This window comes from Microtus ochrogaster, chromosome 1 (genome assembly GCF_000317375.1).
Source record: "Microtus ochrogaster isolate Prairie Vole_2 chromosome 1, MicOch1.0, whole genome shotgun sequence".
NCBI lineage: Eukaryota > Metazoa > Chordata > Mammalia > Rodentia > Cricetidae > Microtus > Microtus ochrogaster.
The window spans coordinates 101,969,107-101,995,417 of record NC_022009.1 but is presented as its reverse complement, the minus strand read 5'-3'; the positions used below and the strand labels follow the sequence as shown (position 1 = coordinate 101,995,417).

Sequence of the window (26,311 nt, the reverse complement as noted above, 5' to 3'; positions counted from 1 at the left end):
CCCCCCCCCCCCCGCCCCACCCCGCACGTGAAGAGGAACAATTTGTTTATCTTGGGCTTCAAGAATCCTTCCCTCCTCCCTGCTCTCCTTGGCCCCTCCTCCCTGCCCTCCCTTTTCTGCGCGCTCCAGCCCAGTCCCGCCGGCAGCGCCCTCCTCTGTCCTCCTCTCCCTCCCCGACCTCCCTCTCCATCCCACCCCTCTGGCCCTCCCTCCCCTCCCTTTTGGAACGCGGCCGTGGGGGAGGGAGCGGGAGGCGCTTTGTCCGCCTGGCGGCCCTGCGCTGCCCCGGGGACCGCCCATCGCCTCCGGCCCTGCCCCCTCCTCCGCCTCAGGCCACCAGTGCGGTGGGAGGAAGAACCCGGGTCCCAGAGTCTTCTAGGGAGCTTCTCGATTACAAACAGGAAGCTCCAAACCACGGACACACTGGCTTTTTCCTGATTGTAACCCTGAGCTGGGACGAGGCCGGCGTCTTGACTATAGCTGGGGACCCAGGTGGCACCAGTGTTCCTAGCAGTCCCCCAGCCCCCTCTCTGCCCTCGCCCTCAGTCGTGGGAGATTGACTTAGCGAACCTGAGGCTGGAGTAGAAGAAGCCAGACGTCGAGGATTCCATCCTCGCCCACCCCCACCCTCTACAGTGTTGGCGTGTCTTCTGTTCCCTAATTGCATAGAAACGGACTTTTTGCGTGAGATTCCAAAATTCCCGTCTTCTGACACAGCTTACGACCTTTGGGGATGGTGCTGAACAAAAGCCACTGTCCTTTTCCTTTCTTCTTTTTTTAGAGACCTGGTACGGAGGCGAGAGGAGTAGAGTTAGGGACCAGAAAGTTTTGTCTCTGGGCTGTGTCCTCCTTTACCATCCTCTGATGGCGGAAGGACAAGGGTGGGGGCCGCCTCTGTGCTGACACCCGCAGGTAAAAGCTAGCCTGCATTCTGAGGTTACCTAGGAGGCAGCTCGCCCCAGCCAGGGTTTAACTTCAAAATGAAAATATAAAGCTTATTTGAATAGATGAAGACAACAGTTATAAATTTCGCAATGAATCCTACTTTAGTAAGTTAACAGCAAATAGACTTGAAAAACATCGCCCGAAAATCAAATTTTTCTATCAGTTGTCAATAATTTAGCTCATTGACGTAGAGAAATACCAAAGCCATGTGCAATACAGTATATTCTAGCATCTTCCAAATATAAGCGTCTCGCGGGTGCCAATATGAAGTACGTGCGATGTGGAATGAAAATAAACCGTTTTAATACTAAGAAAAGACGTGTGTAGATTTTGTGCGTAGAGAGAAAAATTAACATCGCAATTTTATGAGTTAAATTTTCCTGTAAAATGATTAGTTTCAGAATTCACATCCGCTTCTAAGATGGAAGAATACCTTAAGCATAGCCTATCTATGAGATTAAAAAATCTTCAGGATGGGTTACTACGAAAATGTTCCTATTCGTTTTCTTGAATTGACTGCTGGATTATAGTGGAGCTCCAGTGAGGTACAGAGCAATTAAATTTAGTTCTCGAATTGGACTCGCTATTTAGAAAGCTCTAAAGAAAAAAGATGATCAACTACAGCCAAACAGCGGTGCTGAAAAAAAAAATAAAATAAAAGTGAATAGGATTCTTTTCTGTTTTATTGCTATTGTTTACCTTCTTAGGACCAGTATTTCCGAAGTACTAAATATCGATTGACTCTTTCTGCCTGGCTTGGGTTAAGAGGACAATCTAATGAGGGCTTTGCTGCTTTTGATTTGTTTTCCTGTCTTGCACATTTACAAGCATAGGCATGAAAGACAAACACACAAACTAGCAAGCCAAAAGCAACCAGAGGTGGTGTGCAGTAATCTCCCCTGGTTCTAGACTATTTAAGATTGCTGTGGGTTCTCTGTAGCCTGGTGCATACACTAGGCAGCACTCCTAGATTTGAGCCTATACTACTTCAAGTGACAGGTCCTCTCTATAGACTCAGGTAACCTCGGTCCAGACATCAGCCACAACCATTTTATTTTTACAGAGCACACCCCCCCCCCAAGACTCCTTGGTTCCACGGTGAGAACTGTTGACTTTATGCATTTAAGAATCTCAGTGTTTTCCAGTGTCTTTCCTGGTAGCAAAATATGTTCATTGCAGCACTTGGAACAGGATTTGGGTCTGGTGTTAAGATACGTTTTGATTTGCAAGTCCAAAGATTGATCGACTTGACAAAGGTGCCATCCTTTAGAGCATCAGAAAGCACATCAGTGTCATTTTGACAATCTCAAAATGGTGGTAGTCTTATTCCCCCTGGGGACCTATGCTGTGCCTGGCCTTTCCCTGTCACCATCCTAACAATTTATAGACAGTTTGCACAGTGCATAAATCTATGTGACCCATGCTCTGAAGAGTTTATCGTGTAAAATTCATTTGATAATATAGGTATTAATCACTGAGTATTGGATATAACTGTGCCCCATCCAAAAATGTTCCCATCCATCCTTGGAATGGATCCAGGAAATGCCAATATACTAGGTCACTACTGAACCTTCTTCTCCATGAATCCTTTTGCCTTTTAAATTTTATTTTATTTTTTATGGCAACCTTTCCGGCTTAACTATCCGGCTGCTGTCATGGGTGAGGGGGGTGGCTTTTGCCAAGCCTTCCCATTGCCTGATCTAGCGTGTCTTAAGTTTGTGAGAAAACTGTGAACTTTTCTTTCTTTATCCTTAACAATATGGTGTTCTTTGCGCTAAACTTCAGGAATCATTGAACAACAATACATGTAATCCTTTGGTCAAGGCGCATTCTATTTGTACAGAGTGGCCAGCCGTCAGCCTGCAAAGTAGAAGTCCAGTTAGCTCATCGTTAGTCATAATCTACAAAATGAGATCCAGGCAGATCCCTTCCCAGGTAAAGCTGACTCTCAAGTAGCTAGCATTCTGGATACGCCCATCCTGTCTTTAGACTCATGAGAACAAATGAGGTGTTTTTCAGATTTTTCTGACTAATTCATATGACAGAAATGAGCATTTTCTGGCCACTGTTCAGTTTCTGTAGGAAGAGATGAGGATCATGGGCGGTTAGGTTTCCTTACACTCAGTTACTTTCCCCCTAAGCCTGCGAGACTCAGAGTTCGCTGCTAGATTTCCCAACAGGGCTTTTCATTTGGTTGAGATAAGGACACTTGTGAGCAAGCCTTCCCTTGAGCTCCTGCACCTCCCTCCCCAGAATCTGGCATGATAAACAATTTTGCATGTTAAGTTGTTGTTCTTGGGTGCCTTCAAAGCACTTCCTCTTTGTGAATGCTCCTTGCGAAGTTTTCTGTGGGTGATGAGTATTCTGTTTGGTTTCCAGTCTTTCTCTGCTGGACTCTGTCCTGGAGTTGATGATAGCCAAAGCCTGTCTTTTGACACGCTCTGCACTGTAGAGAAGTGTGTGATGTCCATCAGATGTGTAACTGGCAGAAGCAGATTGCAAACCCGCCCTCAGGTTCTCGCAGTATCTGCCCTAAGTCTCAAGCTGTGGTTCACGTGTACTCTGGTGTTGAAGAGCTCAGAGTTGGGGGTTTGGAACCTATGGCTACCTGCTTTTATTTCCTGCTTCCTCTGCTGCTCTTGTCTCCCTTTCTCTTGCTCTTTACCACTTTTATCACCGAGGAAGCAGCAAGCAGAGGAAAAACTAACTCAGGTACTTCTGGCTGTCGCAGAAACAAGATGCTTGGATGAGACATCGTGTTGGATCAGTGTGGACTTGGCTTTGTACTTATTCTTCCTTAGCACACACAATATGGCGTAAATTGATTTTTAAACTTTACTGATTGCATAGCACTGATACATAGTCTATGCAGTACTTCACAGAGGTTAAATTATTAATTTTGTTTTCATTTGCATGACAATGTATGTTCTTCATAGGTTTTCATTGTTACTGTAACTTATTTCAAGGGTGTAACAGATTGCTATTAAATCAATATAGTCTTGCATGCCAACCACTTAAAGCTTCAGGCACTATGTATCCCCTTTCCACTGTATTCTGAGAAAAATGATGTGCTTTACTGTTATTTCAAACTCATTTGACATTGCTATTTGAGGGGGGTAGCTGGTTTACAGATGATTGCTAGTAGATTTTTTGTTGTTACTGCTTTTTGTTTTTCTGGGCAGGACTTCTTTGTGTAGCCCTCCCTGGCTGTCCCTGAATTTGCTCTGTAAACCAGGCTGGCCTTGGACTCAGAGATCCGCCTGCCTCTGCCCCCCAAAGGATTAAAGGCCTGTCCCACCACGCCTGGCACTGCTGAAGTTTTAACTCTTTCCAAATTAAGAAAACAGCATGCATCTCAAATAGACATGTCCAAAGGTTCATTATTCAGGTTTGCAAGTTGGGAATACAACTTCTGGTACCTGGCTATTGCCAGAAGTGATTAATTATCTTTACCTAATTTGTTTTTGTTTAAATCTAAGAAAGTTTAAAGAAAAAAAATGAAAGAAGAGTGGATAAATTACTCATAAAACAGAGTTGAAGGTGCACTGTGTATGAAAAGAAATACTTAGAAATTATAGGGTTCTGTTTAGCAGGGGCAGCGAAGGGAAGCACATTTTATTTTTATTTTTGAAGGCTATCTGGCTGTATAAACTCTAGAGAGGTTCTTGAATCCCTTTCTCTATTTGAGAAAGAAACTGTGTTTAGTTCCCCTAAGGCCACGTGCACACAAGCAGAAGAAAAAGGAAGCAACTGAAGTGGCCTTTTGCTTGTTTGTTTGTCTTAAAGGCTGGCGTACTGTTCTTGGGGAACTTAATAAAAACCACGAACGTCTTGCCGTACTTCCTCTGACTTAAGGAAAGTGATTGCTTGAGGATCATTTAGGCACCGCCTTTTAGTTCTATCAGTCTTCCTATTGGCTGGGAGGGACCTTATGTTGAAATGGAATCTTTTAAAATACTCTTAATAACTGACCTTCATCCCCTTCAGCATTTCCTTAACAACTCGAGAACACTTCAATGAAATATTTAATTTTACACTAACAACTTCCAGGCTCCCCTTGCTAGACCTTAACTGCCTGTCCAGGTGGTTAGCATCTGGCTGTGTAATGTCACTTGAATGTGAACCCTTCAGTCCCCAGCTAAGTCAGCCTTTGCTTCTGCCTGGAGAGAAGGGATTAGGATAAGTGATGTTTGCCTCTTCCATCCATCCACTTCCCAGCACCTCTTTCCCATCACATGGACTGGAGTGCTATGTATGCCTGCACTTGTGCGGGCAGCCTCAGCCTGGCCCTCCTTCATACCTGTGACTGGGACGAATGACCCAGCTTTGAAAGACTAAGTCTATCCCCGATATCCTCACAGCGATCAGTTTTTTTTCTACCTTAGATTGACAGATGCTGGGTGTAGTAGCCCAGAGAGACTGTGAATTAATCTGAAGGGGCTGGTACCCAGTAAGAGCTGTAAGCAGGTGGAGGGAGGTCAGCTACGCAGAAGGGCTGAGAAAATTCCAGGGGCAGGGAGCAATAAACATGGAGGAGAAGTGGTGGTCTTGATCGTGTGTAGTTAACCACAGCGTGGCGTGGTTAGTTGGAGTTACCAGGTAAGGTGTGCTTTAAATTGTTTATCCTCATCCACACCTGACATTTTTGATTATTATAATTTAGGGGTGTCATAGTTGTCTCCATGACAGAAACCCTGTGTTCTGACAGGTATCTTGCAATGAACGAACACTGTCATGGCTAGTTTTTAATTGTCGTCGTCTTCCTTCTTTCTTTCTTTCCTTCCTTCCTTCCTTCCTTCCTTCCTTCCTTCCTTCCTTCCTTCCTTCCTTCTTTTCCACTAAAATGTCTCCATCAGATGGCCTGTAGGCAAGCCCATTGTCCTCATTGATGGTTGAGGATTAATATGGAAGGGCCCAGCCTTTTGTGGCAGTGTCATCCCTGGGCAGTAATAACAAGCAAGCCAAGGGAGCAAGTCGGTAAGCAGAGTTCCCCCACGGCCTCTGCTTCAGTTGCTACCCTGAGCTTCTGTCCTGGCTTCCCTCTATAGTAGCCTAGAACTTGTAAGTTGTAATAACCCCTTCTTCCCCAAGTCACTTTTGGTCATGGTGTTTATCACAGCAATAGAAAGCAAATTAATAAGCTCACAATTAAGAATTCACCTGATCCAGAGTGTCAGTACGGCTGGGCGTGGGAAACCCTACTTTGACCAAGATGCTTTGCTGGAGGTAGGAAGGAGAGAGTACTTGGGGATGGATTTATGCCCTGTGATTTTTACTCATAGTCTCTCTGATATGGGATGCCCTTCTGTATGCTGTGAATATGTTTTATTACCACTGGTTAATAAAGAAGCTGCTTTGAAGCCGGACGGTGGTGGTGCACGCCTTTAATCCCAGCACTTGGGAGGCAGAGGCAGGCTGATCTCTGTGAGTTCAAGACCAGCCTGGTCTAGAAGAGCTAGTTCCAGGACAGGCTCCAAAAACCACAGAGAAACCCTGTCTCAAAAAAACAAAAAAAACGAGAAAAAGAAAGAAGCTGCTTTGACCTATGGCAGGGAAGAATATAGCTAGGCGAGAAATCCAAACAGACAGAGGGAGAAAGAAGGCAGAGTTGGGGAGATGCAAGCAGCCATTGAACAAGCAAGATGTGAGGGGACAGGTCACAAGCCTCATGGTAAAATATAGACTAATAGAAATGGGTTAATTTAAGCTGTAAGAGCTAGTTAATAAGCCTGAGCTAATAGGCCAAACAGTTTGTAGCTAATATTAAGCCTCAGAATGGTTATTCAGGAACTGGCAGGCAGAGAGAAACCTCCAATTACATATCTCTGTAACATGTTTGTTGCTAAATGAGAGAGAAGTGGTGGGGCCCTGATGAGTTAGAAAGCAGGGTGATGCTTGGGTTTCAGTTCTGTCCAGCTCACTGGGATTTTGTGGCTTTTCACTTCAGGATTGTTGGCGCTGTCTCCCTGCCCGTCTCAAAAGCAGTGAGTTGTCTTTCTCACGTCTCATAGCACAGTGGTCAGGATCAAATGAATCAGACGGGCAAGTCTCCCTCACCCTTAGCTGCATTTTCATGATGGACTTTGGTTCCTCCTGTCCATGTGCTCCCTGGAAATAGAGCACTATGAGGCTAGCCCAGCGCCTGCACAAGCCGAGGTCTAATGAGTGGGAAGTGAACCACCGCTGTGTGTTGAACACGCTTGTAGCCACTGGAGACTGTGTGGTGAAGGGATATACCTTTATCCTCAGGGAGGACAGCAGGACACAGTTGCATGTTTCAAGCAGCTTCAAGAAGTAGAATTTGTGGTTCTCTTAGGTACCATATTTCTGGGAGCAATAAACAAACATGGAGGAAAACCCCAAGGGTAGTAAATACTTTGTATCTTCTAAGTACTGATGTTTATAACAAAGCTCCCCCCCCCTTTTTTTTTGAGGCAGAGTCTCCAGTAGCTTTTGCTGGCCTTGAACACACTATGTACCTGAGAATGTTTTTGAATTCCATCTCCAAAGTGTGTGTGCTGCCACACCCTACTATAGTTCACGTTTTCCCCACATAGTTCTTTCTGGAGCACTATGCGCTGGCTTGTTACCAAAGAGATGAGGGCGTGATTGTTGAAGCTGGTGGGTTTCACTTTCACTTTCTTTTTCTCTCTGATGAGGTGGTGCCTGTGGCCGGTTAGTTACCTCCTGGGCATCACTTGACAGCTGGGGCTCAGATAGAAGGAGGGCACTTAGGTAGAAGCAGGCAGGGTGGTGCAAGGGCTGGAAACCATGGTCGGTGGAGATCAGTGTGTGGAGCTGAGTGTGTGGCGTGATAGCTGAGTTTGTGGGGTGATGGCGGGGGTGACAGGATGGCTGACTGAAAATATATAAAGGGCTGCCATACAAAGAAAGGATTAGGGGTGCTCTTTGGGACCTCGGGATAAATTTAGGGTCAGTGGTTGGCAGTTATTAGAAGCCACGTTTTGGCATAATGCATATATTTTTAAAAAATTTTACAAAAATTCTGAGATGGAAGGGGCTGCCTTCGTGAGCGGCAGTGTCCAGCAAGAGTTTTAGCATTGGCTGGAGCATGGGAGGACCAGGGCAGGGAGTCTGTCTCTTTACTCCTGTTTATGTCCTTGCGACCTGTGATAGGAGGAGCTCAGCATGCTGCTTAAATAAATTAAGAAATGAAAGCAAACAGCAAGAATGTTCAATCTTCATGATTTCGTTTATTTGTCTTGTCTTCCTATCACCAGTTGTATATACCTACCTATTAGATATTTTATGTAATTCTAATCATATTGCATTATTATCCTAAAATAAACTTTCCCCCATTTAAATAGATATAGGCACTCTGCAGTTCTCCATGTATATATGCAAAACGGCTCAGTGGGTAAAATGCTTGCTGCCAAGGCTGATAACCTGAGTTCAATACCTGGGACCCGCAAGACAAAAGGAAAGAACTGGATCTTACAAGTTGTTCTCTGACCTCTACATGCGCTGTGAATGCATGCACATACAAAACATAAATTTTAGTACTAATTCTAATAAATATCCATAATAAAAACCTGGAGTCAGATGTTAGGAGGTGAAAGCTGTAAGATCAGGGAGGCAGTGTAGCCAGCCACTAGAGAGACCTTGTACCTCTACAGAATCTTCAGACCAAAAGGGCAATCCTGTCCTCAGACTGCCCTGAGCTCCTGTCTCCTCCTGCCTTATTTTCCTCTCTCCGCCTGGCCATGTCATTCCTGTCTCCACTTCCCTAGTTGCTGGGATAAAAATGTGGGATCCTAAGTGCTGGGGTTACCTTTGTGTGAGCTCTGTTTCTCTTATAGATTGGATCAATTTTGTGTAGCCCAGGGTGGCCTTGGACTAACAGAGATCCATCTGCCTCTGTCTCCCGAATTCTGGGATTAAAGGTGTGTGCCACCACTGCCCGGCCTCTAGTGGCTTAGCTCTGCACTCTGGTCTTCAGGCAAGCTTTATTTGTTAGAACACAAACAAAATATCGCTACACAAATCTAATTAAACAATGACAACAAATTTACAAAAAAACCAAAGTCTCCTGTGTCCTGGGCTGGCCTGGAATGTGGTAAATAGCCCAGGATGAGCTTGAACTTTGTATCCTCCTGTCTCCACCTCCAGAGTGCTGAGATTAGGGGCGTAGGTACACACATCTGGTTGATAGTGCTGGGAATCTTCCAGGCTTTCCTGCATTCTAGGCAAGCACTCCACCAAGCGAGCTACATCTTCAGCCCCTGTGTTATGCCTCAGCCGTTTGCCCCATGAGGTTCTTCTAGAGCCTCAACTCTTTCCTTTTGACCATTATGAATGTTCCACAGTACGATGGAAGAGCTCCTATTGGTAGATACTTTGATTGACTTCTTCAGTTTTGTTTGCTTGCTTGCTTGTTTTTTGAGGCAAAATCTCAAGTCCCCTCCTCAGGTTTTGGCAGTTAAATGCTGCAGTCCTCCTAGCCAGACATTCCTTGTTCACATTTGAGAATTTCCGTAGCGAAGATTGCTTTTCTGTATATAATAAGTATAAGCAGAGAATAAGCAGTTGACAGAAAGTCTCTCAATGCAGCATGGTTTAGTATGACTGATTACAGCCCACACGGGACAAACAATAAGTCTGCCTCTTTAAACAACTTCGTTTTCAGGGATGGTGAGGCCATTCAGTGGGTACAAGTGCTTCCTGCCAAACCTGACTTCTTGAATCTGATTCCTGGGGCCCCATGTGATAGAAGAGAACTGGATGTGTAAATAGGAAATACATAGGGGCCAGAGAGAAGGCTCAGTGGTTAGGAGCACTGGATGCTCTGCCAGAGGATCTGAGTTCAGTTCCCAGCACCTACACAGTGGCTCACAGCTGTCCATAGCTACAGTTCCAGGGGTTCCAGCGCCCTCAGACAAACACGCAGGAAAAACACCAATGAACGTAAAATACAAATGAATTAAAAAAACATGTTTTTCCCCCCAAAAGGTAGTCATCTAATAGCTCTAGCTGCCCTGGAACTAGCTCTTGTAGACCAGGCTGGCCTCGAACTCACAGAGATCCGCCTGCCTCTGCCTCCTGAGTGCTGGGACTAAAGGCATGCGCCACCACTGCCCAGCTAGCAGTTTTATTTCTGGTTGTGCTAAGGATTGAACCCAGGGCCTTCAGCATGAGAATTAAGTGCTTTGCCTCTGAGCTGCACCCTTACTCCTTTTGAGGATACTAGTGAGTTCAAAGGTTGTCTCTTACAGGAATGATCTTCTTTCTTTTCTGTTGTCCTAAAGTGGAGACTTTGACTGAGTTGAAGGCCTTCTGTGCATTTGTTGGTGTTGTGCTTCTCAGGCCGGGGTGGTTTTGATGGTGGTGGTGTGTGTGGTGGGGGGGAGTGAATTGGCCCAGTAGTACCTGGGGTGTTTATGGGTGTGCGTTCAAGTGGTAGAAATCTTCGTTCTGTGAGATACCACTTCCTGCGGGTTAAATTGCCCTGACTAATCTAGTCGTCTGTGTAATGTGGTAATAACAGCGTGTTGACCGGCCGACTCTGGAAAGTGCTGGAGAGTATACTTGCTCCCATAGTCCTCTCACAGTTAAACAGAAGTCCCAGTACTTCCTATTACGCTCTGACGTGACCCCTCCCAATTGTGGCTACTTGGGTTTGCCTTTGGCAGGGTAGCCTTCTGACAGGAAGGAATGAAACCCTCTGTTTTCACCATGGCTGGAGTGTCCTTTGCTCTGCGCCATTGAGCCTTCACTAGGATGCAGGAGTCTCTCAGCAAGCTTCCCTGAGCAACCCCGTTTTCTACAGAGCTATGTCCTCCCCAGGGGAAGGCCTTGTCTGTCTGGCTTTGCCTGTGCGAAGGCAGATCAGTTTGAACAAGAGCCAGACTTGGTACGTGGCTTTGCTAGGCTCCCAGTTCCCATGTCTCCTGACTTCATGTACCTCTGACCTTGCGTGGGTCTCTCTTTCTTGTCCACCCCTTTGTCTTTGTCACTGTGACAGTAGGACCTTAAACCCGAATGAGGTGTGGCAGTGATGTGACCAGAGAAATAAGCCAGAACTGGTAAGGTAGCTGGGGACCTGTGCTTTATCTTTCTCTTCTACGTAATTCCAGCAAACCAAGCTTTGTACTCCGGTTTATTACTATGTTGCCCCGTAGCTACTTCTGTGTCTGCACGTTTATATGTGCCTGGGTATGTACATGCACATATGTATATATGTTTGCTTTATATGTGCCTGCACATATGTGTACATGCATGGCTTATACGTGCCTGGGTCTGTGCATGCACATATATGTACATGCTTGGTTTATATGTGCCTGGGCATGTGCATGCACATATATGTACACGTGTGGTTTGCATGCACATATGTGTACATGTGTGGTTTATATCTGCCTGGGTCTGTGCATGCACATATGTGTACATGCGTGTGCAGGACAGAAGACAACCTCAAGTGCCATTTCTTGGGTGTAATCTACATTTTGTTGTTGTTTTGGTTTTGATTCAGAGTGTCTTTACTAGCCTGGTACCCCCCAAGTAGTCTAGGCTGGCTGACCATTGCACCCCAGGAATCCACCTAGCTCTAGAGTCACAGTGCTTCATCCTTTGGTGACTTTTTTTTTTTTATGGGAGTTCTAGGAGATTGAACTCATGATCCTGTGTTTGCCAGACTAACACACTACCAGCTAAGCTAGCTCCCCAGGTCCCTTTAGCCGCCTTTTGCCTCCCGGAAGCATCTGGACAGCTAATGCAGCCGTATTTTCAGTGCAGATCCAGGGAAAGGCTAACAATAGTTCCATTCCTTACATTTCAGTAGCTCCCTTGCCACGAGCCCTGCACATCCAATGTCATCAACAAAGAGTCTTGGAGTTGCTGCTGGACTTTAGCTGTTCCAGCTCCTCTGCCTCTTTCTTAACTACCCAGTTATCTACTGCCCCCCCCCCCCCCCCCCATGAGTCTTTTTCTCTTGTTTGCTTTTGGTGTTTCTGGGTCTGAGTCTTTCTTGCATTGGAGTTTTCTTTCCCTTAAGGATGACTTTCACGACCTACAAAGTACACAGATGTCTTGCTTTGGGCGCCCAATAGAACCTTCACTTCTGTATCGATGGTCGCAGAGTCATGGTGACCCAAGTGTTTCCAATACTAGTTATTTCATGGCCACCTGATTATAATAAAACACGTTTTCACAGGCAATCGAGAGTGCTCCTTTGTTATGATAAACGTCTAACTTCTAACCTTCTCTGAAAACGCGGTCTTCCTAAAGAGTCCAGCTGCAAAAATGACCGTATTATAGAATTCCTAAAAAACGGTAACTTAGAGAAGTAGGTGCTTCAGATATGTCTAGTTTGTTATGGTTTTTAAAGAGAACTGTGTTTAGGGTTCAAGGCTCATCTTGAGAGAGTAGCTGTAGAGAAAGTTCAGCAGGACCAAGTGTGGATTATTATTGTTAACTCTTTTGCCACTGTGTCTGATTTATGTCTGTCTAACTCGTAGTCGGCTTTAGCGATACTGACTTAAAATAAATGAGATAAACTCATTTTGGTCGTTTATTCTTGAGTGTAGGTTTCAGAAGGTGTAAGTAGCAGAGGGTGGGGAGTTCCCCAGAAGGACTTACCCCTTCCTCTCCCCCCAACTCTTAAGCTGTCCTCCCTCCTATCCTTGGGACAACAGAGTAAGGCCCTGAGAGCGGAGGCCTTGGCTGAACCCCAGGTGCTGTTTTTCTTCCATCAGCGAGGGTATTTCCTCACCTCAGGGTGATGTGTACAGTTCTTTCCTTTCCCAGTCATGGCTAACAGTAACCCTTTACCCCACTCCTGCCCCCCCAGATTCCTGGATGTTGGGTAAACAGTTGCTTTTACACAAGAGGCAACTTTCTCAGTTTAGAAGTTGTTGTGGCAAAATGGTTGAAAATGTGTTTTGTCGTTTCACTAGGAATTTCTCAATGGTTTGCAGCTGCTATTGAATTTTTAAAAACAGCGTTCCTCTTCCTTAATGAGGCCTGGAGAAAATTATCTCAGATTTGGGCTTTGTGCCGCCTTCTCAGAACTTGCTGAAGGAATATTTGAGAAAGTTGTTGGCCGTGACGGCAGATTAGCGGAAATATTTTTACATTCAAAAATAAATTTGGGGCCAATATTATTTATCAGAACGGACTGTATCTGTCGTCCCCAGAGAAGCAGATGGTGACAAAACAGGTCCTTTAGGCGGCAGACATATCTGGCACCCAGGCTGCTGAAATCCAAGCGGTGTGTTACCTTTTTCACCATTTGGTCCCATCCTTAGAGTTAAAGGACCCATGGGGATCACTCAGGGGCTTTTAGTAACTTTTAAATTTGTGGCTAAGATTGGAATGGGAACATTCCAGAATATGTAACAACAGCTTAACGACAGTATGTGCTTTTCAGAAGCCTGCCTCTGTCCCCTCCTCTGGGACTCAGGTTGTTTGTGATACCAGCTTTGATAGGCTTCACACTTGTCTGTCCTCTGGAGTGTCAAAGGATTGCAAATCTGAGACGGTTCCTTGCCTCTACTCCTGCAGGAGCTTCTGGGACTGGCTCTTGGGTGTGGGAGCCGCCATATAAGGACGAGGAAAGGCGATTGGCTGCCCGTGGCGTTCACAGCCACTTCGTTACTCTATTAGCAGAGATAGTGGATACTTGGGTAATTATTTATGACCGGCTTTCCTTCCATGGGGCCACGCATGCGCCACTTGTTTTCATCAACTTTGTGTAATCTCTGTGTTTATGATACACCGAAGAGCAATAAATTTGAGGAGAGAGATAATTACCTCTGACAGACTTACAGAAATGAGGGTTTTAGAGGAATCAGCTACAGGACGCTTGGGGAGAGCAAGCCACACCAGAGAGTCTCCCTTGGCAAGAGTCACCTCCTGATCGGCAGCCCAGGTGACAGAACAGAGCAAGCGCTTCTGTGATTTCCTTTTTCAAGTCAGACACTTTTAGCAATAGCGCCCTTTTAATTTTCAAAATGGGACTCCTCAGCGGAGGAATTCAAAGCACTCGGCACGGGAGGAGAAATAACAGCGCAGCTGCTGGAGTGAAAATCCCGAGGCTGCGCACTGCGCCCTTTGACTTCTCAAAGTTACTCGTTGTATTTTTGAGGAAGCAATCTAACAGCCACCTGACTTTAAAGAATGGTTTTCCTTTCGCTTTGGTGGCTCATCTAGTAGGGGAAGTGACCTTCTAGAAAATGATTCAGAGAGTGTTCACTTGACTTCCTCCTGGCCCTCCTAGCCTGGGCTTCCTTACAAGGGTAAATAGTATCAGGGCCTGTACAGGAGATTGAGGGTGGGGTGTCTTACCGTACTGTTGTCTACTCAACTTTCTAATTCCTGGAGTAATACGAAAACTTGGAAGCAAGTAAGAGATTGGGGTCTGGGCTTATAGCTCAGTTGGCAGAGTGCCTGCTCAACACGTAGCATCTGGTTTGATCCTCAGCTCCACGCAAAACTGCTCACAGTGGGACACTCTGCCTGTTACTGACATCTGGGAAGTAGAGGCAGGAAAACCAGAAGTGCTGGATTCTCATTGTCTGTTTGCTGAGTTCCTGTCCATCCTGGGATATATGAGACCCTGTCTCCAAAACAAAATAAGACAAAACATCAAATGGGGTGGGAGGGGTAGGTTGGAGAGATGGCTAAGAGGTTGAGAACACTGGCTGCTTTTCCAGAGTTTGAATCCCAATGGTAGCTCACAATCGTCTGTAACTCCGTTTCTAGTGAATCTGATGCTGTGTTCTGGCTTCCATGGACGCTGCATGCACTTGGTGTCCCTACATACATCCAGGCAAAGCACCACATATAAAAGAAAAAAGTCTGAGAGAGGTGGGGAAGGGAGGGGAGATCCCTCAAGGCCAAAAGTAAATAGGTTTGGAATTCCGCTGTCTCTAGTTTTTCCAGCATTCCGTCCTTGAAGATCCAAATCAGCCCTTAATCCACAGTGGTGTTCGTCACAACACAGGGCAGAGATGGAGGGGGTCTAGCTAGAATATTCTCAGAGAGTATGCCTTATTACCCAGAAGACGGAGAGGAGGGGCTTGTTCGGTGAATCACTGAGGAAGAAAATGCTTGCAGTGTTTATAGTCGAGTCGATCCGTCTTTGCCTGTGGCAGCTCAGCAGCAGGCTCTCCACACAGTGACTAGAGAATTCTTTGAAGTGGGTACTCCCAGAGAAGAAAGGGAAGAGCCAAAAGGTTTGGATTTCCCTATAAATTAAATCCAGTGTCAACAAAGATCAGAGTGAGAAACTCTAAATGTCCAGTTTTTCCTTCTGTCCCCACAGAAAGCCGCCTCCACTCACCTCCCCCATGGCCCCAGGAATGAATGCGAAGTGGTTTTGTGCTCATTGCTCTCTGATATAAGAAAAGGCGATTTATTAGGGCTGAGTCAGGAGGGGCGGGAGATAGCATTTTCCTCCCCGTGCCCTCAGCTGGGTTACACTGAAGTGAATTCCAAGAAAAGTCATAAAATAGTGAAAATAATTACAGAACAGCTACTGGCTCAGCACCTCTATGGGACCCTGAAGATGGGCCTCCGTGTTGTGGCAAGACAGTATTGCTGACCATATGGTGTCATGGCAGGCCAGTTGTGGAAATCAGTGGCTGGCTTTTGTTTGGGGAACTCTCTCAGCCGCGGGTCTGTGGTAGCTCTCAGTGACTTCCCGTTTCCCTGGCAGGCGTGCTCTTGGCCCTAGGCCAAGCTTGCTTGCTGTATTGCAGCCGTCTGGGGCCAGGCCCGGGAGCTCACGTTTGGTGATCATTCACTGCTCATGACTTCAGTCACTCATCAAACCATTTGTTCCACAAGTAGACACCGGGACGTAGCTCAGTGGCCACGCCACAGAGAGAACATTTATTATTATTATTTTTTGCATGCATACTGATTAATAAACGTATGGTTTCCTAGATACTCCTAGAGAAAGTGAAAGTGGTTTGTGTTTTTAACAATTTTCAGGGCCCTTTTCACTTTGCCTCTTCATTCCTAAAGCTCTGCTAAGACTGGTAAGGATGCTAGAGGCAGGGCTCTTGCTTCAGAAGAAGGAGAGGGAGCCCCCGTCTATCTAGTTTTTACACAACGGGCTAAAACAGTCCCTGTGCTTAGCCTGGGTCTATTTTTTGAATATGTGAAGCCAGCATGTGTGTGTGCGTGCATAAAAAGGCCAATTAACTCCACTCTCTTCTAGAGAGGTCTCCTCTGCCAGCCCGCTGACTTGTTCACAAGGCCAGAGTTTCCGTCATCCTGAGTCCTGGATGGCTTCGGTCTCTCTCAGTTGTGACCACCCATTCTGCCTCCTTTTCTTTGCCCCTAAAGTATAGAAATGGTCGCCAGAAGGACACGTGGTCCTGGGAGAGGCTCTCTCAAACACGGCAGAAGGCGACATCCAGAAAGGCTCACACTCCAGGAGGAGAGGCTGTGGCCCGTGCGATTGTGCTCCGTGAGAGGGAATATTTTCATTCCAGGAACCGAAAGGAGGAAGTGGAAGGCACACACGCTGGTTGAGGAGATCCAAATGCCACCATAGTCTTGGTCTCTATGGAATTGTTGTCCTTTTCGTGTGTGTGTGTGTGTGTGTGTGTGTGTGTGTGTGTGTGTAGACCAGAGGCGGGTGTTGGATGTCTTCTTCTATTGCTGTCTCGTTTCTGTCTTGAGGCAGGATTGCTGATACCATAGTCTAACCAATCAGTTTGTTTCAGAGATCAGCTGTCTCCACCTCCAGAGTGCTAGGATTCCAAGTGGGTTGCCACATTCACTGGGCACTGGAGATTTGAACTTGGGTCCTCATACTTGGGGCAAGGGCTTTGTCCGCTAAGCCATCTCCTGAGCTCCTGTGAAACCATTTGGTGTCGAACACCCACAAAGGTTGATTGGGTTATGATGTTGTTGGGTTAAATGAATTTCTTTTTCTCCTGAACAAATGTCATCACAAGGCCCGTGCTGCTGTTTCCTAATTATAAATACATATACATATGTACATGCTACTAATGACTAATCCAAGATTTTTATTTGCACTCTGGGCTGTGCTAGGGGAATTGGTATATTTTTTTCCCCTTATCCTTTTCGCTTTTGATTATTGGCCTTGAAAAAAATTGTTTTAAGTTTAAAGAATTTTGTTGTGCTTGTAAATCTGCTGTATATGGGTGTGTGCTTGCTGTGCTAAGTCAGGGTTCAGGAACTGTCGTGCCTTGTCCTGGAAGTGATTCAGAAAGAATATCCTGAGACAAGACTGGGGTCCTCTGTTCTGTTGACTTGTTAACTGGTTTGGACCAGCAGCTTGTGTGTGAGCCCCTCCTTGGTGGTGTGTCGTGAGGTGTGAGTTCCTTCCCTTGGGTCTTTGTGTGTGAGCCCCTCCTTGGTGGTGTGTCGTGAGGTGTGAGTTCCTTCCCTTGCGTCTCCTAACTTAGGAGAACAAGCTGCGTAATTTCTTTCTGTACCCTGCCCTCCTGGCTCTAGGGCAACTCTTCTGACTTCGAGAGGGGGAGATATAAAGGTGGCAGAAAGGATGAGTTGGGGGGTAAATAAGGCAGCCAGAAGGGACAGATGGGAAAAGGTAGAAAGAAGCAGAAGGAAGGGTAGGAAACTACAAAATCTCTGGGGACTTAATAAGGGGTAATATTTTCTATAGATGAACTATTCTTCTTTCCTTGGAATTTCTTAGGATCTCTTTAGTGTGTGTGTGTGTGTGTGTGTGTGTGTGTGTGTGCATGCCATGGGGTGCATAGAGAGGACAGAGGACAACTTTCAGGAGTTGGTTCCTTTGCCATCCACCGTGTGTATTTTGGGAACCAAACTCATGTTGTCAGGCTTAGTGGCAAATGCATTTCCCCACCGTATTGCCCACCCCGAAAGTTTGTAAATATCCTTGCAGTCATTTTATATTTTCAGAATGCTAGCAGATATTCTAGCTCTGCAGCACATTTGGGAGACAAATATAGCAAGACCCTGCTCACTTTCCAAGTGACCAAATAAGCAAGTGGCCAGACAACATGGGAACTCCATGCTCTGCCTATGTGGTTTAGCTGCTCCACTCTGGGAGGAAGAAATCCCAATCTGGAAATGTAACTCAGTGGGTTTTTTTGTAAACTATTAAGAAATATATTCTTTGGGGATTCTGAGGACAGTTCAATTATATGTATAAAAAAACCCTTGTGTCTTAATGAAATTTGTATTATAATTATGTAATAACTAAAAGACTCTTCTAATTGAATTTTAGGGGTCCTTCTTTGCATTGTAACTGGCAAACATCACAATCCCATTCACTTTGTGGTCCTCTAATTGTTGTCCAAAACATTCACAAAATGCCCCGTGATTCAATTATAAGAATCTTCTGGGGACCGGGTAATTATATAGTATGTCGTGATCATACATTAAGCCAGTATGATAGTTTAGTGGTCCATGTTCATTATCCTGTGATTGACAGCACAAGTTCCTTTGGGCAGAGCTATCACTTTGAGAAGAAAATGAATTTAAGGGTTGGAAAAAGTTTATCTTACTAATTTTTAAATTATACAAATTTCACCACCTCTTGGCCTTTTTGGCTAAGATCAAGTGTAGTGTCTGTTCTTATCAGTTAAATCATACAAATTTTATTATTTTCGAGACAGGGTCTTTTTCTGTAGCTCTGCCTGGCCTTCAGTTCCAGATACCCCTACCCCAGCCCCCTGCGTGATGAATTACAGGCGTAAGCTACCATGCCCGACCCGGCAGTGTGTTTTTGACAGTCAGCACTCACACTTTGAATGGATCTCACTGATACAATGTTAAGCAACTCGTGGGCAGCTTCAATATGAATAAATTCAACAAGAAGTTAAAGACACAGACCTCAGATCTCCAAGGTTTACAGTGGAAGACAGGGGGATGTGCAGTTATGTCTATAAAGCCACATACTTCCCAAACTGAACAGATGCCAAGAACAACACAGGAAAATATGTTGAATGTGTGCGTACCCAGTCTCTTGGACGAAGGAGCGGAGAACCGATGTTTCCGGGGATGTTTGTACAGCGCTGGAAGGCTCCAGCTGCCTGCTCCCAGGGCCCCGAGGAGGCTTTTCTTGCAGACTCTGCTTTCTCCCAGTGCCCTTTAAAGTGGTCACCAGCTCTCAATAGCAATTGCTTCCAAGTACTGTTCAAACAACCTTGACACGGGCCCCTTGGTATCCCATTACCTGCTCTCCCATTTAACCTTTTTCTAATAGCCTCCCAAACTCCAGAGTTCTCAGGCAAGGCCAGAGGAAGTTACAAGAGGTGTTTTTCTCCCTCTTGCCTGTGCAGCTGCAAGAGCTGTGGTTGCCTGGACGTTGCTTTCTTGCTTCCTTTCCTAGTCTTTGGAGGGGCCAGGTTTGTGTGAAAGTGAAGTATGGGATCTGGTGCCATTGCATTCCGAAGGGTGCTCTTCATCCACCCCGCCCATGTCTCTCTCTTGCTCATCTCTAGTCTAAGGGGAGAGCCGGTAAGGAAGTGTCTCTCCCTTTCTCTGGCCTTCCTTTTCGTTTGTTTATTCATTTTGTTTGTGTGTGACTGTGTTGCTGGCATGTATGTCTGTGTGCCAAGTGCATGCATGGTGCCAGTGGAAGTCGGAAGAGGGCATCAGATCCCTTTGGATTTGAGTTTTGGATGGCTGTGAGCCACCATGTGGGTGCTGGGAATCAAACCTGCCCCTCTGCAAGAACAAGTGCTGATAGCCACAGAGCCCCCCTCCCAGCCCCTTCTTTGCTGTTCTTAAGCTTCATACTTCTGAGGCATGCATGTCTATACAGGGCAATTAGAAGCTGGAGCGCAGGGCCAAGCAGTGGTGTCACACACCTTTGATCTCAGCACTTGGGAGGCAAAGGCAGGCAGATCTCTTGAGTTCTAGGCCAGCCTAGTCTACATAGTGAGTTCCAGGACAGCCAGGGCTACAGAGAGAAACCCGGTGCGTCTAGTCCGAGTGAAGGCCATCGCGGCTGAATCTTCTCTATCTGTCGACATCAAGTTATCATTGCTGCTCCTGAACTTGATGGTGAAGATGGCTCAGGGGGATGAAAGATGACCACAGAGACGAGAGCTACAAGGGAGAAAGAGAAGGGGGATGGTAAAATAAATCAGAGCAAAGAATGCTTGCAGATGTTGGAATATTGACTATTCATTAGCAAGAATTGATTTTTTTTGCAATGGGGAGAGGAAGTGGTCCCCCCTCCCACTTTTCTTAAAGACTGTGTGTGTAAGCCCCACTCGGCGTTCCTTTCTGAAGGCATCCGTGTGGTTCTACGTGAGTCCCAGGCGCCTTGCCCTTCTGCAGGTGCTTCGGGGAGAAGCAGCTTGTGCAGCTGCGGAGGACCCTGCTCTAAGCAGAGCACCTGCCCCCGTTTTCTGTTTCCCTCGCCCCATCCTTCTCCCGAGGACCGTCACCTTGTGCCCTGTGGAATCACACAAGGACACCGCAGCCTGTGTGGTCTCTGAGGAGGTCTACTGGGCTAGTGGCTTGCCTCCTTTTCCTCCTGGCCTCATCTCGGCGTTCCCCACTGCGAATTCCCCGGCCACTGTCTCCTTGTGACAGCTGTGTTAATCTGTGGCACGTCGACAGAATGTCCGATGATCACATATAAAGAGCTTTCCCGCTGTCAAAACTGCTGTGGCCCCCACTGCCACCCGGGAAAGGCAGTTTAGCTTAAGGAAAAGTGTATTATACAGGGAGCTGGAGACTCAGGTTTACTTCTGGTCTGTCGCTCAAACTGTGTGACTTTGATGGAGTCCCTTAATTTCTGAGGACCACAACACTCATGGCTTGATCTGATTGATCTGTCGGGCTACTTTACAGTAAGTGAGAAACAGGTTCGTGGCTAGGGATGACAATGAGTTGGCAGGGTGCTTACTGATGGGCGTGAATCTCTGAGCAAATGGCTGCGAGCCCATCAATCTAGAGCTAGAGAGGGCAGGGTCAGGAGCTCAAAGCCACTATGGCTACATAGGGAGTTCTAGGCCAGCCTGAATTGCATGAGACCCTGAGTATGGGAAAAAGCAAACATAAACCCAATTTACGACAGGCAAGTTTTTGGTAATGTGTATCCAGGCTGTGCTGCCGTAAATCCTCAGAGTGTCTGTGGTCTTCTCCACCCTGACCACAGGGAAGCAGAACCTCCTACTCAAGTGACTGAGGGTTATATCCAACAGACCATACTTATAAATTCTCTCTCTCTCTCCTCCTCTCCCCCCCCCCTCTGAAACAGGGCTCACATAATTGAGGCTAGCTTTTGAACAACTATATAGTCTAGTCTAACCATGAACTCCTGATCCTCTGCCCCAACCTGCAGAATACCAGGATTATTGATGAGCACGAGGCCCTGGCAATACTGTTTTTTTGTTTTCTTTGTTTGTTTTTTTAACCAGACAGTGATACTGGGCTTCATTGCACGGTCATTGGTTGTAGTCTCAAGTCTTCTAGGGCTAGTATCTTCTAGCCCCTTCCCTAGGTCTCCTGCTTCAACCTCCTATTTTAGAAGGATAAAATTGTGAGTATGGCCCATGAGAAAGCATGGAGGACTCATCACGCACACAAATGACGTTGCCTCCCGAGTGCCGGGATTAAAGGCGCGTGCCACCACCACCAAGCCGAAGTTTCTATTCTAAGACAATTAAGAATTTGGGGCTGAGGCAATAGCTTAGTGGGTAAAATGCCCATCACACGGGCCTGAAGACCTGAGTTCAGATCCAGGGTTTTAGGGTTTTTGTCCCCATCTGCCTTTCTTCCCCCAGATCCGAATCTGGGGGAAGCAGCATTTGGTAGTATGTGCCTGGGATCCCAGAGCTCTACAGTGAGACAGGAGGCAGGCAGAGAAGAATCCCTGCGAGCTTCCAGGCCAGCTAGTCTGGCATATTCAGTGGCAAACAATGAGAGAGGGCAAGACCCAGTACCCAAGGTTGTCCCTCAGACTTCCACACTTGTGCTGCGGCATGCCAGCGTCTGTACTCAGATGAGTACAAACACGCACACGTGAACACAGGTGTTAAAAAGTGTCCTACATTAACATGTTTGTATTATCCCGACAATCAAACAGTTTTCTAAATCGGTGTATCTATCCAGCCGGTTCTGAGGACATGCACCCTTTCCTGTCCTTAGTGGTCTCCTTTGTCAAGAATACCCCTTTTATCCAGGATCTCTTTTAAGGTTATTTTAGAACAAGTATATTTACAATCTCAAAGTCTATGGCGGCAGGGGAAGGGGGGTTGTCTCAAGGACGCTGATGGAGTTTAGTGTCTGTTTCTTTGCTTGGCTGTTACACAGGCGATACCAGGATAAGCTATGTGTCCCAGGCTACAGCTGAAAAGCAAAAGCATTTGAGGTGTGCCTGCCTCTAGTAGCTGTGTGTCGCTGGTGTCTGGCATCTTTAGTGGATACTTGGTTTTGTGTGTGACCAGTACCTTTCCTGCCTCACCGAGTCACACAGCAGTAGCGCATCTCACGGTTTTTTTTTTTTTTTTTCAATCCTAAATGACCAGTTGAGTTTTGGCTCCTGGTAGTCTGTTTCTCCTTCTTTTCTGTGTTTCTGGTTCAGTGGCTCAGCCCACCATCCCAGTGGTCCTGGAAGTAACCACACAGACAGCTCTGCCTACTCTTTGGCCTTTTCCTTTTGGTGATACATACCACAGGCAAAAGTCATCTCTAAATAATTGTTTCAAGCTACTCAGTGCTAGAACACATTCCTAGCATGCAGGAGGCCTGGGTGTGATGCTCCCGAACTGCCTAAAGCAAAAAGGCTCACTTGGAGAAAGAAAGCTCCTGCGAGAATCTCTGCCACGCGAGGACTGAACAGGACCCTCTTGGTAGAATGTGGCCTTGACCTTGCAGCTGGAGTGTGGGCGTGCAAAGGCTGTTGGTGTGCCCAGCTTCCAGGTAGCTATTAGCATTTACCATGGCCTGGAAGGGGTTCCCATGATCCTAGCCATCTGAAAAGTAACTGGCCACATCAACAGTTCCCATTTCCAGAGAACTCACATGCCAGACACTGTGTGCAGCCGTTCATAAGGAATGTCCCTTTACTTTTATGATGTCACCCTGTGGCTGTTGTAATTATTATTTCCATTTCAAAAGTGAGGCTAGTGAGTCTCAGAGAATTCCAGTTGCTTGTCCTGGCTATCATAAGTGGTAGAAACCATCGACATTGCTCCTGAGTTGGCGTGACTTATTACCTCTGATCCCAGGAGGCTACTAACAGTTTGGGGACTCAGGAAAGTTTTCTTCTTGTGTCACAGGAACAAGGTTGGAGGAAACTCACAGAGATCTCTCCCTAACCCCCAGATTCTGGTTGTTGTCATTGTCCTCTGACTAGTGTCTCTGCTCTAAACTTCAAAGTTGTATAGGTGTCTGTTCTGTTGCTGGTCCTACCTGTGGCCCACTTGCTATGGTAAGTCTCATGGTTGCTCCAATTCATCAATTGCCTCTACTCTTAAAGTGCCAATATCAAAATTTTGTTGACGTTTGAGCATATACTCAGAGGATCAGAGCAACTGACCCCGAGTGCCAAATCTTGTTTTCAGTGTTGACACGTATGCTCGGCACGAGCCCTGAGCAGAGCTGACACGCCTTTAGATGTGACAAACACCCATTGTGTCCACGAGGACACTTGGCACAAAGGTTCCTGTCCAAGTTCAGTGCTTTCTGCTAATTCATTCATTCGTGGTATCTAGAACCTTCTGGAGCCATTGGGGATTTCTTTGCTTCTGCACCTTCTGGGATAATGAATGCTCCCTTTGTAAAGAAGTAGTCTTGCCTTTTCAGAGTTTTAGAGAATTCTTCACAGTCAACGGTGGGAGGAGCGGTTTCGTGCAAGCTGTTAAGTAAGATGGACAGATGAGAGACAGAGAGAGCGAGGGCACAGGCAAAGGGCCCCAGCAGAGAAGGGAGCAGCTGTCTGATGTGCTGCTGATGTTGAGTGAGGAACTAGACGAGGGCGGCGACAGTCATTTAGCAGGTCGTTTGATGTGGTGGGACAGTAGCTCGAAAACTTGTCGGCACAGCAGATCGTCACGTCATTCCTGCCTGGCGCTCAGTGTGCACGTAAATCGGGGAACCCGCTAAAACACATGCATGTGTATGTGTGCACAAGTCGACATGTGCGCCTCTGGGCTGTATTCTCGTGCGTTCCTTCTTTCATGCTAAAGTTGAGTGTTTTAAGTGGAGGCACTTTCTGTCTGGGCTCAGTTTCCCCATCGGTAGAGTAGTCTCTATAGGACGACTGAGATGGAGTTTGTGTGGAAATTTCAGCTCTAGTCTGGGTATATAATGTGCTTTTCTATAAATACAGGCTGTTATTCTTGGTACATCGCCAGGATGCCCCCTTCTGTGCTTTCTGATGGTAGGCTCAGCAGGTACCAATGAGAGAGAGAGAGAGAGAGAGAGAGAGAGAGAGAGAGAGAGAGAAGGAGGGAGTGGGGAAGGAGGGAAATAAGCTTTGGCTGGCTTTTTTGTTTTTCTATACAAATCAGGGTTTAGCATGTTTAGGTACCATAGTTCTGGCTTCCCATGTGAGTCCACATTCTCTCTCATACTTTTCTCTGTGTCATTCATTTTAGACTTAACTACATACTGCTATCCACCATGTGGCACTTGGTGTAGGCCAGTGTCAAGCACTGCACACAACCGGGGGGTTCGGGTGTGTGTGCACATGAACAACAACACAGAGTTGGCAGGGTACCAGGAGTATTTGGTGTGCTGAGACAGAGAAGAGAGATATGGTGGGAGAAGAGGCTGGATGATAGACAGACATTGGGATGCTGGGGGCCTTCTCTGCTGTGTTCAGGACTTGAACTCTTGATATAGGTGACCAAAAAACCAGAAGAGGATTGTAAGCAAGGGAATGGTGCATTCTTAGACTTTAGATAAGGCACCGGGTGACCATATGAAAGATAGTTTTGAGTCAAAGATTTGGGGCTAGGAAAGAAATTCCAGCAAGAATCAATGAAGGCTTGAAAGCCAAGGAGTGGTAGGTAGAGATGAAGGCGAACTATTCAGTAAGAAACTCATTGACTAGACAAGGGAGGATGGAAAGAAGTTGGGGTCACCCTCAGCTTTCCATTGTTACCAAGTTAGGAACTAAAAGAGCGCTCTTCTATGTGAAGAAGAGACATGTAACCAGGAGCACACTTTATTTAATGAGCTTCTTGAAGGTGTCTTGTGAAGGAGTATCAGCAGTATTTGGATGCACAGATCTAGAATTCAGCCCAGAGGGCTGACTGGCATGAAGAGGCATTGCAGATGGTTGAGGCTTCAGAGCTGATGTCCAGCTACATAGAGCATGAAGGGAGGAGAGTGGGGACAGAATCTTGGGAAGCCCAGGACTCAGTGTGGTTTGGGAGATGAGGGGGGAAGAGTACAGTCGGTCATGATCACCATGATCATGAAAAGCAAGGAGAAGGTAGCTACTTCTGTCACAGGACGAAACAAGGACCAAGTTCAACTTGGGATTGGCAGTCCTTGAGAAGGCTGTAGTGAGATCAGAAGCCAGACTTGACCGGGGAGGACAAGTGATGGCGGAAGTCACAAAATAATCCCACACTAGTTCAGAATTGTGAGTAATTAAGGGTTATTGATTTAGGGGAGACTTACAGATCACTGTCCTAGATAACGGTCCTCTTCACCAACAGGAACAGAGTCTAGTGGCTGGAAGCAGAAGCTGGAAACAAGAGAGCAAGCGCTTTACAGCTGCTCTTACAGTATCAGAGACCACGCCCAAGTGGGCTGGTACCTTAAAGGTGTCTGAAGGAGCTTCCACAGCACCGTATCTTAAATGCTGTTGGCTGAAGGAGCAGAATGTGCTCCCCCAGCAGACAAGCAGGCATAGTGGGAAGGAAAAGAAGCCTGTAGGGGACCTCACATTCCAGGAAGGTTCCCTTCAAGGGGTGGCTTGGCTTTTGGGGACAGGAATATTTTCCGTTTCTATGGTCTTATAGTTCTTGTTATTGCACTATGCGTTTCAACCCCATGCGCTTGTTACTCTACGGAGATGAGATCTTGCCCTCCAGGGTACTGCCGGGCTCAAGTGTTATTGCTCATGATAATATTAATCTTTTATCATTATCTTAAAATAAGATCCAATAAATCAAAATCTGGTGTTGCATCATTAAGACATGTATCATTTCCTGTACCTAGGAAGGAGTTGTATTAGCTTGTGCATACACATACATGAATATATGTAATGCAGTTTGAATCCCTGCAAAGGATGAATATAAACAAAGTCCTATGATCACTGACCTCCCTTCCTCCCTCCTTCCCTCCTTCCCTCCTTCCCTCCTTCCCTCCCTCCCTCCCTCCCTCCCTCCCTCCCTTCAAGGCTCGAGTATTCCAGGACTGCATCCTCAGCTCCAGCAACCCACCTTTAAAAGATAAGCTTGAAATTCTG

At 46.3% G+C, this 26,311-nt stretch overlaps 1 protein-coding gene and 1 pseudogene across 2 annotated transcripts in view; both read left to right on the top strand.

The window, feature by feature from the left end:
• Maml3 (mastermind like transcriptional coactivator 3) overlaps nucleotides 1-26,311 on the top strand; it is a 416,825-nt gene that overhangs the window by 2,643 nt on the left and 387,871 nt on the right. The gene's annotated exons all lie outside the window — the stretch shown is intronic.
• Nucleotides 18,456-18,627, top strand: LOC113457012 (annotated as a pseudogene).